Source organism: Suricata suricatta, chromosome 5 (assembly GCF_006229205.1).
Source record: "Suricata suricatta isolate VVHF042 chromosome 5, meerkat_22Aug2017_6uvM2_HiC, whole genome shotgun sequence".
Lineage (NCBI taxonomy): Eukaryota > Metazoa > Chordata > Mammalia > Carnivora > Herpestidae > Suricata > Suricata suricatta.
The window spans coordinates 75,869,994-75,890,488 of record NC_043704.1 but is presented as its reverse complement, the minus strand read 5'-3'; the positions used below and the strand labels follow the sequence as shown (position 1 = coordinate 75,890,488).

Genomic DNA, 20,495 nt, shown 5'->3' with positions numbered 1-20,495 from the left:
AATTTTTCATAGTAATCTCTGATGATTGCTTGTATTTCTAAGGGATTGGTTGTAATAGATCCTTTTTCATTCATGATTTTGTCTATTTGGGTGCTCTCTCTTTTCTTTCTGAGGAGCCTGGCTAGAGGTTTATCGATTTTGTTTATTTTTTTAAAGAACCAACTCTTGGTTTCATTGATCTGCTCGACTGTTCTTTTGGATTCTATATTGTTTATTTCTGCCCTGATCTTTATGATTTCTTTTCTTCTGCTGGGTTTGGGGTGCTCTTGCTGCTTCCCTTCTAGTTCCAGTAAGTGCTCTGTTAAATTCTGAATTTGCGCTTTTTCTAGCTTGTTGAGATTGACCTGGATTGCAATATACTTTCCTCTTAGGACTGCCTTTGCTGCATCCCAGAGATTTTGGACTGTTGTATTTTCATTTTCATTAGTTTCCATATAATTTTTAATTTCTTCTCTGATTGCCTGATTAATGCAATCATTCTTTAGTAGGGTGGTTTTTAACCTCCACATTTTTGGAGGTTTTCCATGCTTTTTCCTGTGGTTAATTTCAAGTTTCATAGTATTGTGATCTGAAAGTGTGCATAGTATGATCTCTATTCATTTATACTTATGGAGGGTTGCTTTATGCCCCAGTATGTGATCAATCTTGGAGAATGTGCCATGTGCACTCAAGAAGAAGGTGAATTTCCTATCTTTAGGATGCAGAGTTCTAAATATATCTATCAGTTCCATCTGTTCCAATGTGTCGTTCAGGTCCATTGTTTCTTTAGTGATTTTCTGTCTGGTTGATCTATCCATTGCTATCAGTGGAGTATTAAAGTCCCCTGCAATTAGCACATTTTTGTCAATAAGATTGTTTCTTTCTGTGGTTAATTGTTTTATGTATTTGGGTGCTCCCAAATTTGGCACATAGATATTTATAATTGTTAGCTCTTCCTGATGGAGAGATCCTGTAATTATTATATAATGTCCTTCTTCATCTCTTGTTACTGCCTTTACTTGAGTTTATTTTTGAGAGCAAGTTTCTTCCTTTAAAAAATAGGTGCAACTGCATTTGTGTCAGTGCTCAGTAAGCTCTCAGTTTGGAATTCCAGAACCACCAGAAAAATGTTTAAGCCAAAATAGTAGAAACCCTAATACAATCTCTCACTTAGATTTTCATGAGGAAATGCTTTCATGGTAGTGTTATGAGATCCAAATGTTTAAGACCCAAACTCCTTGGTGATATTCCTTCATATTTTTCTCACTTTGCATCATTACAAATTTTGATAGGAGATTTAGGGAAAGCTCAGCTATTGCAATGAGAAGATAAAGCAATCATAATCATTATATTTGGATAAAAATCTGAGATATGTATATATGTTCATATGTATATATGTACACACACACACACACACACACACATATACCTCACCTGGTACACCTGCATTGCTCAATTAAACAGTGAGAACAAAATATAATTAGAGGCTAAAACATGGTTACATTTAGCATATGTATATAGCACACATACATACACATATATGAGTATGTGTGTTTGTATACAAATATGTGTGTATATGTGTATGCATATATATGTTTATGTGTATACATATATGTATATATGTTTATGTGTATACATAGAGATGTGTGTATATACTTAGACTCAGTGAGAACAATATACTAAATTATCAAAGGGGCATCTAGGGGAAATCGTTTACATTTAAGATAACTGAAGTACAAGTAGATTACAAATTATAATAGATATTTTTATTGAAATATGCTTTTCAAGCTACAAATGGCAGGTACCATAGCAAATTGTAGGAGAATGTAACAAAAAATGATAAAGTATTGTGGGAAAATGGTTTTTACTTGCTTTGAGATGAAAAGAGAGTAGATACTAATAAAATAAGTTATTAAGTAAAAACGGAGTTAAATCCAAGCCTGTGGGTGCTTCGGTGGCTCAGTTGGTTAAGCATCCAACTCTTGGTGTTGGCTCAGGTTGGTCATGATCTCATAGTTTGTGAGTTTGAGCCCTGTGTCAGGCTCCATGCTGACAGTGTGGAGCCTGCTTGTGATTCTCTCTCACTCTCTCACTACCTCTCCTCACTTGTGGTCTCTCTCTCCCTCTCAAAATAAATAAATATTAAAAATAAATAAATTCAAGTACATGATGCATTATTAGTATGTATATATGTTTGTATGTTGCTGTATCTGGAAAAATAGCTTATATATACATTAGTGTTTGCTTTGTGAGTGAAATAGTCACTTTTTAAAAATAAACGACATGTGGGATTCCTGTGTAGGTTAGTCAGTTAAGCGTCTGACTTCGGCTCAGTTCATGATCTCATGATTCATGAGTTTTAGCCCTGCATCAGGCTCTTTGCTGACAGCTAGCTCAGAGCCTGGAGCCTGCTTCAGATTTTGTGTGTCCCTTTCTCTCTGCCCCTCACCTGTTCATTCTCTCTCTGTCTCTGTCTCTCTCTTTCTCTCAAAAATAAATAAACATAAACAAATAAAAATAATAAAAGATAAAAATAGATGACATGTATGAGAAACATTTCATACTAAAAATAAATTTAAAAAGCATATTTCCCATATTAAAAAAAAGTATTGTTATAGGAACTTGTTTAAGTTTCAATTCCCTCAAAAACTAACTTTGAGATAGAGTTTGGGTGCAAGTAGTTTATTGTAAAGTGTTCCCAGGGAAGCACTAAAGGGAGTGAGGATTGGTCGGGAAAAGTAGGAAAGTTAAAGAATGCAGTCATGAGTAGGTCACCACTGTGGCCTACTGGAGCTCAGTTTTTCTGGGATACTTGGAGATATTGTATGAAATGTATCTCAGAACTGTTCCAACAAAACCCAAATATTCTGGCATATTTATTCACCGACTCTCATGTCTGAGTGGTTGAGGGTTACTTTTTGGGCGTCAAGTCTCTAGCAGATACATCAGCCTGGACTGAGCATGTTCTCTTGGCCAGAGAATGCATTCAGACAGGAAGTCCTCAGATTGCAGGAGTGTGATTTGCAGAAGATCTCTGGAGAAGAAGGGATCTGAGGCTCAGGTACAAATGACATTTGCTACAGAATTGTGTGGGATTTTCTGTTTTCCTATTTGCAATATAGTTAGACATTATTGTAATACATTGCAATCTTGATACACATATTACCTTTCCATCAGCAATTTTATCTATATGTCTGTATGTTTGTGGATCTATTTATCTATATTAATCAGGGAGTATCTACTAGTATATTGGTTCCATAGTTTTAAACAATGAGAACAAAATATAATTAGAGGCTAAAACACTGTCACATTTAGCAATAATGTATAGCACACATACAGAGTTACTTCCTTTTCCACTTGTGGTTGCTTAATTTATCCCTTTCCTTCCTGGAAATAAGACTTTACTCACATGGCTAGTAGAGTAAAATAACCCAAAAGGAAAACTGTACAATCAAAACACTAAAGCAAAATAATGATTTTTCAGTATCTCTGCCAACAAAAAAGAAATAGAATATTGCTTCTATGAGAACATCTGATCCACCATATGACACTTTATATTACAAAGTTAAGTTTGGGAGCACATTGGGATGAAATGCCCATAAATCATGTGTTCTTGACCTTAGCCAGGGGGAAAGAATGCCTATATACACATGTATTTTGAATGTACACAATTTTTCTTTAGTTGAAATTCCCTACATTTATTTCCCCTTACTATTCATTGTTTCAAGCACATAGAACATCTTTCTACACAAATTTTTGGGGAGTTGTATTTAATTTATTTAATTCTACAATTATTTTTTTCTCTTTTCCAGTTTTATTGAGATATGATTGACATACAACACTGTATAAATTTAAGGTGTAGAGCATAATGACTTGACTTACTTATTAGAGTTTATTATGCATCAGGCAATGCTTTGTGGGTGCTAGTGCATTGAACAAATAAGTCATAATCCCTGTCTTAAAGAACTCACCACTAATGGGACAGATTTACATGTAACAACATTGGAAAATAAAAGAGAATATTTCATAAGAGGTGTGCATGCAATGTGCTATAGAAACACCAAGACCAGGGAGGGCCATATTTAATCCTGACTGGAGATTAACCCAAGGTTCACAGAGGAGGATATTTCATTCGGACTGTTTAGAATAGGTGAAATTTCAGTGAATGGAGATGGGCTTTGGCAAGGATGTTCCAGGGAGAGCAAATAGAATAGTTAAAAGCATGGAGGTCTAGTAGTGCATAGACTTTTTCAGAGAATGGGAGTCTTGGGAATGGTTGGTATATAGCATCTTAGTTGAGATGGAGGGACACTATACAGAAAAGGCAGATTGTGGAGGACTTGTAAGAACACCCAGGACAGTTGGAGTTCATGCTGTCAGCCGTGGTGAGAGATAAAAAGCTTTGAGTAAGTAAATGACATGATCAAAACTTTATTTTGTGAAGAGAAGAAACAGTGCAAATACTCCTCATGGAAATCACTCATATGGTTATGCAAAATGGGTGGGTGATTAGACAAAAAAATTAGAAATAGGTAATCTTATGTCCAAAATTTGTAGGCTTCTGGGCTTACCACGTTGGAGGTAAAAGGCAAAGGGAATGCAAAAGTAAAGACATTTGAGAGATAAAAACTGTCAGCATCTTATGAACCATCAGACTTCAGAGCAGTGGATATAAGGGCAGCAAAAGGTAGACCTATGGCTTAGGGCACATTGGTGGTGCTCTGCCTGCATTCCATTCTGAGCCTTATACCAGATTTGTGTGTACTTTCCCCAGAACCCACGTGCCTTTGCACTCTTTCCTTTCTTTGCAGGACAGCAGAAGTCTGAAATGCCTGGGAATGCATATCCCTGTAGGATGGACTTTAAAGTAACTGGTGTGAGAATAGAAAAGTCAGCTTCCTTGCCTCAAACAGGGCGAAACACTGAATGATAATTACTGTCTGAGCTGTGTGGGAACAAGCCGAGGTTGGTTCTTTACCTAAAAGAGCATCTTTACTTGATTTTTCCTTTTCCCTGTGTTGCTTACCCTACTCCCTCACTCAGTTTTTCTAGAATACCTCTTTTAAACAATCCCCTTTCACAGTTGCATGTGAAATCCTCAGCCCCAGTGTTTGTTTCTGGCATTCTCATCTGAATAGAGAAGTTTTGAGATTGAAGGTTTTGATGAAGTAACTAAAATAGGGAATATGGATTCTAACGCTTTGACTTAATTTATTTTGAACTCCTAAGAACATCTCCCATTGATCTCTTTTCTGTTAATGGAAACTAATTACCTCCTTTTGGGATCTGAGGTAAAGGGCAACAAGCAAAGGTGCTACCAGAAGTAGCAGGATCAAAATTTAAAGAGAATAGATGAGCTGGGAAGGAATAGGGGAAACTCTGAGACAGGAGAGTACTTTGAACAATGGAGTTGAGATTCTGACTTGATTCCAATCTTTATTCTATCACTAGATCTTCCTGAGAGCCTCCAGATTCCTTCATGTGGGAAATGGGGCCATTGTGCATCACTCTACTGTCTGCATACAAAGTCTTGTGTCCTCCCCCAGGAGACTGATTCTGCAGGCCGAGGGTGAATATGTTCACCTGAACTCCCTTCCCTCCTCTACCAACTTTACTGAGGTAAAACTGACAAAATTATGAGATTATTTCAAGTATATACCAAGATTACTTGATATATTATCCATTGTGTAAGGATTTCTTCCATTGAGTTAACACACTGGTCATCTCACTTAAGACGCTTAATAGGTGTTTATTCATTGTTGAGGTAGTGAAGGAATTAATGGGCCAGTGATTCTCAAAGTGTGGTCCCCAGACCAGCACCATAAACATCACCTGGAATGGTTAGCAGTATATATTTTCATCTCCTTTCATCTAGTGAATGAAAACCTTGGAGAAGGAGCAGCAATCTGTATTTAATAAGCACTCAGGTCATTTTGAAGAATACTAAAGTTTGAGAACCACTGTAAATGGAGGAGTTCAACAGCAATGTCTGTATTTCCTGACTTTATTTGGAAATGGAGTGTTATGTGTATGAAAAGACTGGGTGGGATTTTGGAAGTAGATTTCGGCACAGATCTTAGCTTCTCCACATCAGCAGTGTGTTCTTGTAAAGTCACAATATTAACGTATTTTGAAACATTAAAAAATCTATAAAATGGAATAATAAAGTATATAAATAATATGTAGGAAAGATATATGACAGCTTAGTCTGACCCCTACACAAAGTCCTCGATAAGTGATCATTTGCTTTGTTTTCTTTTAAAGAAAAAGCTTTATTTTAATCATTTTGAATACCTGCATGTATGAAGTTTTTCACATTACTTAAAGCCTTCTAAAAATCCTACTGATATTTAACTATAAGTTATAAAACTATATTATTTCTATCAGTCAGAGCAATAGCATATTTTAGATAGAGACAGTTTTTAAATATAGGTACAAATAATACCTGTTTTCAAGAATGGAATTTTACACCGAGTTATGAGGAATGTTTTTGAGAGAATGAGGAGATAGTCACAAGGAATAGTGTAATAATTCTTCAAATTTCCAAGATAGCCAGAATATGAGTTTCAGATAATTTTGTGAATAGCTCATCTATATGACATTAAAAAAAAAAAAAGAAGAAAGAAGAAAGGAAGGCCAACTAAAATATTTCAATATAGAGTTATCTAGCATGTATCATCCCATTTTAAGTATTCTTTGACTCTTTTGGAGACATAGTAACTAATAATTTTTGGTAGTATTAATTTCATGCCTTTTTATGGCCTTCTGAGGAATATAGATTAGTTTTTCCCTCCTCCAGATGGGCCTGATTGTTCTACGCTTTGATTCCTTACTACTACTACTTAATTTTAAAATATCTTGCCACTTTAGCAATCTAAGTATCCCATTTTATTCATTCTCTGACTGGCAACCTCAGTCTAATACTCTGTTTCTAATCCTTTATGAGCTGCAAAGACAAATAATTAAGATTTATAGCATTACATATAAATAAAAGTGAAACATTTCTAGTTGAGATTCTAAGAGGATCTCCTGTCAGTAAAACTCATTAGCTCTAGTGTTTGAACTTTGCAAAAAATGTTCCATATGGCTTTAGTTAATTGTTAAATATGCATTTTCTGCTCAGTTTTTAAACACTTTTTAATTCACTTATGTAAATCTATAACCAAACAGAGTCTAGCACAGAACACACAGCCTATAAGTACAGTCAGATGAATGACTTCCCTAAGGTCAAGACTGAAGGATAAATTACATCTACCTTATAATCTTAGTCTTTATCTCTACCACACTTTCATGACCAGTCCTTTCTGGTTACTCAGAGTTAGAATGGCTTGAGGGCCAGAAATCTTCATGTAACAAGGTCACCATTTCCACTCTTTCTCTCCCCATTTCCTCATTTCAGTAAAACTGCTCTTGTCATGGTATCCAATGACATTTGTTAGTAATGCCACAGTCTTCATAAAATTCAACATACCAAAACATTTGAAATAAGGGATTACCCTCTTCTTGAAACAATTTCTTCCTTTGGCCAGGAATTATCCCTTCTGGGTCTTCCTATGTCACTTCTCATTTCTTTGTATTTCCATCTTCCTCTTTTCTCTGACCTCAACACTTTTATCCCTAAAATTATTCTCTTGGTAGGCATTGCTATATGCCATCTGTATGTTAATGACTTACCAGTTTTTAAACTGGTTGAAACTCTCTCCTGAACTCCAGTGTTTTATATCCAACTACTTGAACTCTCCATTTGGTTGTGCAGTGGGCAGGTCAAAATTAACATATATAAAAATAAACTCCCTACTTTACCGCTCCATCCAAACTGCAATGTTCAGTCTCCCCATTTCAAATAAATAGCCTCAACCTTAAACATATTCTTGACTCCTCTTTTTCTCAACATCAAATTCATAAGCAAATCATCTCATTTCTTTGTAAATATATTTGTAAAATACATTTAGACTTTTATCATATTTGCCAATGACACCTAGATCCAGTTGCCATCAAATCTCTCCTAGGGAGTTGTAAAATCTTTTAACTAGACATCTTGTGGTCTATTCTTCACACAGACCTAGTGACTCCTTTAAGTTATGAATCAAAATTTTTGCTTATTTGTTCAAAACCTCTGAATGGCTTTTGACCAACTCAAGATAAAATCTAAAGTCCCCCCCTCCCCTCAAATAGACCAAAATGTCCTTCTTGGGTTTTTCTTTCCCTTACCTCAATGCCTATCACTTATTACTCCCTCCCACTATAAAATGAAAAAGATGTGGTACCTTAGCCCAAGAACCTTCTAATGTAGTATGGACATGGCACACAATTTACATGGACTTACATCAGGCTAGGAAAAGCCTTCCACAGTATGAAAAAAAAATATTGGTTTTGGAGTCAGAAGACATTACTTGGGATCCTTGTTTCCTTAATTACTTGCTAGGTCAGCTGGCATAATATTTTCACTTCTCCAAATTTGTTTTATCAGCTGTAACATTTCATTCTTATTAATATTGATGTAACTGGCAAAATTGGGAGTATTAAATGAAGATTAGTTATTGGAGGGTTTTTGGTGGATTGCAGAACTATCTATAAATTGGGTTCAGTATATTGTTAAGAAACACGGGATATCCTTTTCCTCATACTTCCATACTTTCCTGCACTACATATTAGCACTGTTTCACATGGTCACACATTTATATACGTCTTACCAGTGCAGCAAGAGTTTCTTGAAGACACAAATTGTTTTATTCATTCTAGTTTTATGGTGCATATTTAATAAATGTGGAAGGAAAGAAGGAAGGGAAGGGAAATGATTAAATGGCTATAATAAAGGTATAAGCATAATGGAGGGAATAATAAATGTTAACTTGCAGAGAGAGATGGAAATAGAGAACATCTTATGGGGGACATATTTGAACTGAGTCTTAAAAGCTGAATTGGAGTTGGACAGGCAAAGGAAGAAAGAACAGTGCAGGTGCAGTAAAGGTTCTAGGGACTCATAACCTGATTATGTAATTTTATATGTTTATCCATTTGCTCCCAAGCTTAGGGACCATCGTTTCCATCATACTTTCAAATCTGTTCATGTCACAATAAAAAGTTAAGAACTACTAAGGTTGAGAGAAGATGAACAAAAGCAAAAAGTGGGACAGTTCTTGTATAATTAGGGAGTAAAAATCTGTTATAACTGGGTTGTGTTCACTCTGTACTTTGAAATCTAAAAAAAAAACAAGTTTAATTTTTCTTTGAAAAATAAGTAATAGAAGTTTCTTATGCTTCCAAAGTCAATACAAACTAGCTTCTTAAAATTTCAGTGTCTAATTTGTTAAAAAAATACAGAAGAAAGGAGTATAAAAACCAAGTTATTCATTCAAAAATGTCCATTTATTTATTCCCAGCAACTCTTTGAAGTTTTCTTGATTCTCTGATTCTCACTTATTCTTAACGGCAGGATTTTAGTCTTTGATTGTTTCCAACTGAGTCTTGGCCTCCTTCCCTATAGGAGAGAACAGCTGGTTGCCTATGGTAATCCCAGCAGTAAATGCCAAGCTAAAGATAGGCTATGGAACACCGTGTTTGGAGAATAAGTTAGATTCTCATTTTTACGGAGTCAAATTTTTCCTGCACTTGAGGATGCTAGTGATTACTATGCTGATTGCAATTTAGAATAGCTTTGATTTTTATTTATTTGTTTTGTTGTCCTTATAGTCAAACACCACTTAGGTTTCTTCTTTATGCAATCCATTACATCACTTAGTAATTATATAATCCACCTCCAATCTTATAAAGCGGGGCATGCTGTCTAGTGGGAACAACCTCTTTCATATAAAGGTCTCTTCAGAGCATGTTCTGCTGAGTTATCTTGTAGAGCTATTATACTCCTTATATAAATTCGGGATAATCAGCAGCAGCATTAGGGCTTGCATATTCAGTAACAGTTCCATAATTTACAAAGTTCAATTTACTTGTGTAACAAATTAGGGATAAAGCTTTACTTTTATCTCAGATAGGCTCCACACACATACATGTCTTATCTAACTTCTTTCTGTTGGATGAATGAAGATATGTGATAGTATAGAGTTAGAAAAAAGGGAAGGAATAATAAATGTTATAATGATAATAATAAATGTAACGTACTTTCAAAAACATTAAAAAAAAAAAGAGGGGTGTGCCCAGGTGGCTCAGTTGACTGAACATCTGGCTCTTGATTTTGGCTCAGGTCACCATCTCACCGATTCATGGGATTGAGCCCCACCTCTGTCTCTGTACTGATGGCACAGAGCCTGCTTGGGATCCTCTTTCTCCCTTTTTCTCTGCCCCTCCCCCTCTTTCTCTCTCCCTCAAAATAATAAATAAATAAACATTTTTTTAAAGAAAGTATTTTCACAGATATGTGACACACAGGAAAAAGAACAGAATTTGGATTCAAAGAATCTGTATGTGATGAGTGGTTCTAGAGTTTATTAAAAAGTTGTAAATTCACTTACTCTGTAAGTTCCAGTATTAAAGCCTGTGTAGAGAGGATCATCTGTCTGGTCTACCTATTAGCATTGTAGGGCGAATTGGTTGAATTTAAATGGACATGGAAGGAGAAAACATCCATAAGTTCTGAGTGTGGTCTCAGGTTGAACAACAACAACATCAACAACATCATCATCATCATGATCATTTCTTTAAAGCTACATAAAGGACTATATTTTTTCATCTAATAATGATAGTAAAGAGTAAAAAGGGCATCGAATATCTTATCATGATAATTAAATACTAAATATATAATTAATTTTCATGAATTTTATTTTAAAGAGGCAATATTAAGGGAAAGTAAGATGAAACATTTTCAGTAAGATTAGTGTCTTGGAAAAATAAATTAGCTCAAAATAGGCAAAAGGAAAACTTACCTTAACAGTGAAGAAGTCAGTGGCATAAGTTGCAGGAAAAGTAAGAGAAAAAACTACAGAGAGAGTGGAGAAATTAGATTTAGAACATAAATTATGTCTTGATGGGATCAGGGGCTAAATTTTAGAAAAATCCCTATCTCTAGCCATCAGTATTTGTGAGAGATAAAACTAGTAGCCTTACCTACTGTTTAGAGATTCTTATTGTCTAAGCTGGAATTAAATGCTTAAAAATAAAAATGTCAGGGATTGAAAATAAAGAAAAGTAGAATGTGGTTGATTTAAAAGACTATGCAATAATTTTCTGTTGAAAAATATCCAACATTTGGAAATAAGACAAAACATGATTGCATGTCTTTTCATTGTGATACTAGAACATTGTCTAACAGGACTTCCTAGAAATTATTTAAATATCTAGGGAACGTTTTGATTAGGACCCTGATTCTGAGACATTAGCTACTACATTTTTGAGTTCTGCCTCGTAGAAAAGTTAGCTCCTTATGTTTAATGCCCTTTAAGACTCTAACTTGCAAAATTAATGGATATGATTTTCCCAAAAGACTATATAAATTTTTGTTCCTCCAATGCTCTTTGAACCATGAATTAAACATTCTGTAATGTGCATTACCCTGATTTGTATATCATATTTTAAACTTTTAAAAAATGATACTTTGTTTTACTTTTGCAGTTAATATTTCTGCTTACTTTTTTCTAAACATTCAAGAACACAACAACAAATTTGTCTCTATGACTTTAATAGAATTTGACCTGTACTTTGTTATATTGTATTATTTTACCACTTATTCACGCTATTCTCATTGACCTGATTGTTGATAAGCAGTAACATTATTTACATATTTAACTGAATGAAGTAATACAGAAAGAGTTTTAAAATTTTGATGATACTGTTTTTAAACATCACAAAGAATGTCTGCATCAGAAGAAAAAATAGCATTTTGGTCAAGGTGGTAAATTAATAAAATCTACAGGCTCCCTCCTAAAATCCCAACTCAGAAACTACCAAAGATTCAAAAGAGATTGGGTATAAATTAAGCTAATCAACTGGTAAACAATGATAGTAGACAAGTACTTGAAATGAAAGAAAGTTCATTCTCAGTCAGTGCTGAAGGTGTGGTTGGTGGAAGGCTGAGATAGTGAAAGAGGTCAGGCAGGAGGGATTGGAAGGGAAGTAAGAGTGTTGTACCCAAGTTTGTAAAATCACCCCAAAACAAGCACCAGAGACTGCTAGGGAGACCGAGTCACACCTGCAAAAGCAAAGTGCTTTATTACAGGCTTAAGCTGGGGCTCACAGACTCCACCGACCAGCTGGCCTCCTGGAGAGAGCCCCGAACAAAGGCAGGGCAGGGCCTTTTATGCGTTTGGGAAGGGGAGTTACAGGAAATGATGACAGGAGTACAGTGGGAGCCAATCACAATATTTGGAGTATTGACCAATCAGAGTGGGCCCAGGACCTCCACGTGGGGCGTGACTAGGCCCGCCCTTAGGAAGGTCAAAGGTATCAGCGGGCCTCTCCAGATTGGGCACTGCAGGAGTTGCCCCTCCTTAAGGTGCCCCCTTTCAGGAGAAGCTGGCGCCTTCCCCTTTAAGTACAGGGGAAGGCTGGATTGGACCTGCGTCCTTACAAGAATATGCTAGGGTACTTGTCTTTTGGAATACAAAGGTGAAACTGAGTATTGATAGATGTTTTAGATAAGTGCTCCTGAAAAATAGAACCTATAGGCTGTGCATGTGTGTCTCTAATATTACAGTGGGGGGGTGGCAGTGTGTCTCAAGAGAGGGATGGGGTCACTAAATGGTGGAAGGAAGGAGAAATTGTTTATAAAGTAACATCAGAGGTAAAACCATAAAGATATGTGAAGAAAACTGTGTAAATAAAACAGTATAAAGAAACTGTATAAAGAAAACTGTGTAAAAAGTTATTTTAAAAATTGTAGATGGGGCATTTGGGTGACTCAGTTAAGTGCATGACTTTGGCTCGGGTCATAATCTCACAGTTCATGGGTTTGAGTCCTTTGTCAAGCTCTGTGCTGACAGCTCAAAGCCTGGAGCCTGCCTCAGAGTCATTCATTCTCTCTCTCTCTCTCTCTCTCTCTCTTTCTCTCCCTCTCTCTGTCTCTCAAATTAATAGACATCAAAATAAAGGCAAATATTCTTTTTGTAAATTTTTTAATGTTTATTTAATTTTGAGAGAGAGGGAGAGAGAGAGACAGAGTGTGAACAGGGGAGGGGCAGAGAGAGAGAGGGAGACACAGAATCTGAAGCAGGCTTCAGGCTCTGAGCTGTCAGCACAGAGCCTGGAGTGGGACTCTAAGTCACAGACTGCAAGATCCTGACCTGAGCCAAAGTCGGTCGCTTAACCAACTGAGCCACCCAGGCGCCCCAATAGGCAAATATTCTTGTGACCTTAATATGAGAGAGAAAGCATCTTAAAATCCCAAAAGTATAAATGAACCATAAAGCAAAAAAGAAAGGACACTCTATCAAAATTAAGAAGGTTTTTTATTATAGGCCACCAGAAACACAATTAATAATCTGGAAGAAGGGATTTCTACATACAGAGCATTATGAAATAAGAACCTAGAGTATTCAAAGCACTAAAGAAGAAAATGACAGGAAATTCCAAGGATAGGTAAAGTCTAAAAAGGGACTTCAATGATATTTCTATTCCAGAAGTATTCCCCAATTTGCAAATTGAAACACCAATGAAGTACTATTTTATATAAGTCATATCAGATGGTAAAAAAGTCAGGGTGGTGTAGAAGTAGTGTGGGGAGAAAGATTAACACCCAATGTTTGCAAAGAAAGTTGTACCAGTTATGATCAATCAGAGAAGCCATCGTTCAGAGTGGTATCAAATAATGCACTTATTACACATACCGTATCTTATATGGTTTATCAGTCCATATGAAGCTGCAGTTTCTGCATCTGTCGTAGGCCTGAGGGAAGAGTAGTTAGGAAGGAAAGATGGGTTTTGAAGTAGGGAAATGCAAGGACAAAAGGAAACCTACAGAAAGGAGGAAACCACAACATGTGTCTTGCATTTCCTCCAAAACTCCAACTTCAGTGATGCTGACTATGCAGCCACTGACCCAGGAATCAGGGGGGCTGAGGAGAGGCGTGTGGCAGGAGCTGGAAGGGCTGTCGACTACCTGCTGCCCCCACCCCACAGAGTGAGCCTCCAGATCCAGGAGAGTGTATGAGAGCCGCAGGGGTGCCTGGTACCATCGCACTGACATTTAGAGCATAAAGTAATATGGCTCCTGCTGGTTTTCCAGTTTTCAAAATTCATATAAAAAGTCTTTTGTGGCTCACATTAAACCAGAATGGAGGGAAAAAAAATTCTGGGAAATGCTAATTCTAGCCTAAGAAGACTCAATATAAACGACCACAGCCTACCCTACTCTGCCAACTATTTGACATCCATACACTTTTATTTTTCTTTATGTTTTCTTTTAATTAATTAATTAATTTTTAATTTTTTAGAGAGCACATGAGTTGGGGGTGGAGAGGGGTAGAAGTAGAGAGAGAGAATCCCAAACAGGGATGCAGGGCCAGACCCCATGATGCTGAGACCATGACCTGAGCCAAAATCAAGAGTCAGATGCTCAACTGACTGAGCTCCCATGCACCTTTCTTTTAAAAATGGTTATTTTAATTCCAACAAAGACAATAGAAAAAATATTTTTTCCCGAACCTTATACACATATCCTTACACCCAACCCAAATATATGTAACTTTCTTTTTAGCAGAGGACACACTGTCCCATCATTGATTTTTGGGTGATGCTTATTCCTCTTTTAGTTGAGTCACAGTCTCCATTTGCTATCCTACAACTTAAGTATTTATATATAAATTTAATTACCACTACCACATTTTGTATTACATGATATGGGAGTGGGAGAGTGGAAACACAAATGCATATGTGTATTCATATTAAAATGAGAGATGCAAATGCTCACAGTTATGACAGGTCTTGTTCCTATAACCAATCAAATAGCCATAGCTGGCATTTAAAACCACCCTTTTTCCATTTTGCCTTTAGCAAATACCTTGGCTAGTCTTAGTTCCTTGCTTTCTGGAAAGTCTAAGCCATTAACATTTTTCCCATGCATTTTTGCAGTTATTAATTGATTTTAATCACAAGGTCCTATGAATAATAAGAAGCAGGTCAGGGGACCTCTGCCTTCCAGACAAACTCCCCATTAACTTTCATTGCACAATAGCAACCCAATCTCTCCTTGGTAGTCAGGACCAATGATCATAGAAGATTCAGGACGAACCCCCTACTTTTCCCTCTAGATTGCCTAGAATGAGGAGCACAAAGTGGTCGGGTAGCATTGTCTTCTTCTAGTTTATTAAAACCATTTTCATGTACCCTGGTAGAAGCATTCTATCCTGATAAAGATTTCTTACTTTGGAAACTAATATTTCTGGATATATAGAATCCAAAGTTGCTGGAATAGAAAGGCCAAATTTTGTTAATGACTCACTAGGATATTAGTGAGTATACCTGCTTCCATTTCTACCCTTTGTTTAACAGACCCATGAATTCTGGATATGGGGCAAACAACTATTTGTTGGTTTCTGATTTAAACAGTATACTATATAAACCGTTTCTTAGAGGACATTACTCTAGCCCTAGAAGTAGTATCCCCTACCTGACACTGTAAAGGTGCCTCGAAAGGTCATTGCAATGTTTTTTAAGGCCAGCAGCTTCAGAATGATGGAACATGTGGTAAGACTAATAAATTCCTTGAGCATGAGTTCATTATCTCACTTTACTTGCTATTAGATGAGTTTTTCATTTTGTTTTGGTTTGGGTTATAATCAACGCTATGTAGAAAAACATGACAACAAATAAGACATTCCAAAAGCCCACAGATAATGGTTTTGGCAGAAGCACTGTAAGCAGGGAAAGTAAATCCATATCCAGAAGAAATATCTATTCCAGAGAGAACCAATAATTGTAAATTTCTTTATGGAAGTAGTCCTATGTAATCAGTCTGATACCAGCTGTCTAGCTGATCACTTGGGGAACAATGTTATATCAGAGGTTCACAATTGGTTGATTTTATTCCATATTTGAGTCACAGTAGTGGCTGAAGCCAGATTGATCTTTGGTGAGTGGAAGTCTATATTGCAAAGCCTGTGAAAAACCTCCATCTTTACCAACATGGCCACTTCATAATACATCCTTGATCAAGGTCAGGCTGGATAATTGACATATCTAAAAAATAAGTCACTCTAACCATTTTATTATTGAAATCCTCCTTTGCTGAAATTGCTTTCTGATGGGAATTTTCATGGGGACACGTATCTCCAAACCTGTGCCCACTTGAAAGTTATATTTATATGCTTTTCTACTCAGATCTTTTAACTCATTTCCCCCTATTGTGTCTTCCAAGTTCCCATCAGCTAAACTATTGGCCACTTACAATTATTCACTATAAATTCATGTTTCTAGTGTTCCAAGCAAAATGAATAATTCTGTGCATTGTTCAATATTTTCCCTGCTATTCTGAGCTCAATCTATGATTCAAAATGGTAACAAAATCCCCATAGATTATTTTGTACGTTTCAGTAAACTGGTTCTAAAGTTATATGGCAAAGGAAAGGCAAAAAAGCCAGAATAGGCAAAGCATCAGAAATAATATTACCTGAGTTAAAGACATACTACAAAGCTATATTAATCAAGGCAGTATGGAATTACTGAAAGACTAGACAAATGGATTGATACAACAGAATTGAGAGTCCAGAAATAGACCACACAAATACAGTCTACTGATATTTGACAAAGGAACAAAGACAATGCAATGTTGAAAGGATAGTCTTTTCAACAAATGGTGCTGGAATAACTAGACATCTACATGTAGAAAATTGAAACTTGACCCTGACCTACTCCTTTCATAAAAATTAACTCTAAATTTATCATAGACCTAAGTGTAAAATGTAAAATAATGAAATTTATAGAAGATAATGTAAGAGAAAATATAGGTGGCTGTGGGTTTGCTGATATGTTTTTAGATACAACACTAAAAGTGTGATTTTTGAGAAAACTGATAATTTGGATTTCATTAAGATTAAAAACTTCACTTAGCATGACAACCTCAAGGTCCATCCACTTTGCTACAAATGGCCATATTTCATTCTTTCTCTTTGCCATGTAATACTCCATTGTATATATAAACCACATCTTCTTGATCCATTCATCAGTTAATGGACATTTAGGCTCTTTCCATGATTTGGCTATTGTAGAAAGTGCTGCTATGAACATTGGGGTATATGGGCCCCTATGCATCAGCACTTCTGTATCCCTTGGGTAAATCCCTAGCAGTGCTACTGCTGGGTCATAGGGGAGTTCTATTGATATTGAAAATGAACCGAGGACTGAAGGGGGGGAGGGGGTGATGGTTATGGAGGGGAGCACTTGTGGGGAGAGGCACTGGGTGTTATATGGGAACCAGTTTGACAATAAACTATTATAAATTTAAAAAAAAAGATTAAAAACTTCAGCACTACAGAAGATACTGTCAAGAGAAAAGAAAATAAGCCATTGACTGGACAAACTTTTGCAGAACTCTTATCTAGTGAAACACTGGTATCTAAAAAATACAAAAGAAAAAAAACCTCTTAAGATACAACAAAAATAAAAATGGGCAACAGACACCTCATCACAGAAGATATACACATGGAAGTAGACACATGAAAAGATGCTCAATATCACATGTGTCTTTTCAGGCTAAAATAAAGTATTATAGACTGGGTGGCTTATAAGCAACAGTTTCTCACAGTTCTGGAGGCTGAAGACTGAGGTTAAGGTACCAGTAAGGACAGGATCTGGTGAGAAACCTCTTTCAGGTTGCAGAGTGCCAACTTCTCCTTGTAACTTCACATGACATAGAACACAGAGAGGATGCAAGGTCTTATGACTACTATGAGGACTCTAATCCCATTCATGAGGGTTCCACCCTTATGAGATCATCTGGTCTTAATGTACTTCCCAAAGGCCTCACCTCCTAATACCGTCGTGTTGGAGGGTAGGATTTCAATATGTTAATTGTATGTGGACTCAGACATTCAGTCTGTAACAACATGTAATTAGGAAGGTGCAGATTACAACAAGAACTGAATGGCTGGAATCCAAAGCTGACAATTTCAAATGCTGGTGAGGATGTGGGGCCACAGGAACTCTCACTCATTGCTCACTGCTGGTGGAAATGTGGAAAGCCACTTTGGAACAATGTTTGGCAGTTTTTATAAGTCAAACAATCTCAGCATATGTATGATCTAGCAATCACCTTCCTAGGTATTTACTCAAATGAGTTGACACGAGAAACCAGCATTTGAATGTTTATAACAACTTTTTTCATAATTCCCCAAAACTAGAAATAACCAGGATATTCTTCAAAAAGTGAATGGATAAACAACTGGTATATCCATACAATGGGCTATTATTCATTAATAATAAAAAGAAAAGTTGTCAAGCCAAGGAAAGATATTGGAAGAACTTTAAAGATCTGTGAAATGTCCATCTCCAGGCCAAAATTCTGAGTACTGTCTTTCAGTCTTGACCATAAGCAGTTACAAAGCCCTTACCTTGCAGGCCTTCTGAGGGAAAGCTGCCTTCCCCACACTCCATGTAATACACATTCTAAGGAGCATTACAGTTCACTACTCAGTGCCTCCCCACTCCCCACCCCTGCTGGCCATGTCTTATGCATATTTGCATTTCTAGCCCCAATGCCTGAGTTTGGAGACCTGCTTATAGGGAGCCATTTTCTGAGGCCTTTCTCAGGTGCCTTTGCCATGACCACCTTTATTGGAGGGCCTTGCAACATTTTTCTCCACTCTGACTCCATACTCAGTATTTTTCCACTCCTGGCCTTTTCCTTCTCCCCACATCCCAAGAGCTCCATAAAAAAGCAAGAGCCTTTTATTCAGAGCTCCCTTGGTAGATTCTCTCGCCTGCACTGATACATATGACCTTCTCTCTGGCACTATCCCATTGGGGAGATGTTCCAATGAAACATGGAAACTGGCGCTTTTTCCTGGTGAGCCTCTTGCTTATCCATTGTAGGAAGTGATTAAAGCCCTGACTGTTAACTTTTATTTTGACTTGTTGCCTTAAATGACCACCTTAATACTCGGCAGTTCCAATTTTCTCCAGCTCAGCTCTTGACATACTGCTTAGTAAAAGAAGCCCATCTGAAATAGCTATGTGTGTAGTGTATGATTTAAACTATATGATATTCTGGAGAAAGGCGAGACTACAGACAGTGAAATATCAGTGTTTTTCAGGGATTCAAGGTGAATAGGTGGAGTTTAGGATTTCCAGGGCAGTTAAACTGTTCTATATAATACTGCAATGATGGATACATGGCATTATGCATTTCTTAAAACCATAGAAGTATCTAATGCAAAGAGTGAACCTTAATGCAAATGATGGACAATATTGGTTCATCACTTGTAACAAAGGTACCTTACAAATACAAGATGTTAATTATAGGGTAAAATATGAGGGAGGATGAAGAGTGGGGAGAGAATAGTTATAAGGGAACTGTCTTTACACTGTCCTCAATTTTCTGTAAACATAAAGCTGTTCTAAAAGTTGCCTATAAAAAAAAAGTGCCTACTTAGAGAACTTTCCATTAGGGCTGTTCTTCAGGGATATGCTAATGGATTATAATGCTAGATATGCTGCCAGGTCTAGATATTTTTTCTGGGTCATTTGTCATAGGGAACTCTGCTTGAGACCATGGATGCAGGTTAAGAGGCAGGAGGTGCAGTGCATAATCACAGGCCATTGGCATATCCGCCATTTATTCATGAAACTTACTTATACTTTTAGAACTTTTGAAGCCTGTCTCACATATGTGACAGTGTCTTCCACTTTCATTTGATGATAAAATGCTATCATGCATATTCAACTTGATGGCTTAGTACGTCAGAAAGTGCCCAAATTATAATGAGTATTTCAGGTAACACGGGAACATGTTGGCCTACAGTCAAACATTCTGTCTCTAGTAAGTAAGCCCGAAGCTATTTTTCAAAAGGAGGATAGTTATTGGTAGAAAATTGTTTTTTTGTAAAACCCTGAGGTTTGTACAATGAGTCACCTATAAATCCCTGTGAAATAATCCATACTTCATTCATATCTGCACAGACAATTTGAGAACTATCAGATTTGCAGGGTAACATGGCCCAAGTACAGAGCAGCTTGCATGGCAGCCTGGACTTACTGCAGATATTTCTCCTGTTATGAACCCTACTCAAAACTGTCAGCTTTTTAGATTATCTTATTAGAGTATAAGTAGCATGCCTAGATGAGATAGATTTGATAGCAAAATCCTAAGAAGAAATCACATTGAAAGAGATATCTCAATATGCCCTAGATCCGTGGGTCTCTACAAATGCCACCAACATGGAAGCCTTCTAAATTTTAGTGGAATTTTTTTTCCAAGTGGCCAATTTATCTCCTGGGGGAATTATGTCATAGTAAAGTCTCAATATTAGTCTTGTGGCTGACAAGTTGAACATCCAGAGGCAAGTGTAGCTAGATGTACCTTGTAAATAGGAGTCCATGCCGTTCAAGTCATTGGAGCTTCTGTCTCTGCT

The 20,495-nt window shown here is 36.7% G+C and overlaps 1 long non-coding RNA gene across 2 annotated transcripts; it reads right to left on the bottom strand.

The window, feature by feature from the left end:
- Positions 1-9,329: 9,329 nt before the first annotated feature.
- On the bottom strand, positions 9,330-17,765 carry LOC115291465. Of its 2 annotated transcripts, none has more exons than XR_003908461.1 (4): positions 17,670-17,765; positions 10,863-10,915; positions 10,452-10,505; positions 9,330-9,460 (listed from the first exon to the last, which is right to left on the bottom strand). It is a non-coding gene; the product is annotated as an uncharacterized LOC115291465 (long non-coding RNA). The 2 variants fall into 2 exon arrangements; XR_003908462.1 differs by lacking the exon at positions 17,670-17,765 and adding an exon at positions 13,758-13,816.
- Between the last annotated feature and the right edge of the window lie 2,730 nt (positions 17,766-20,495).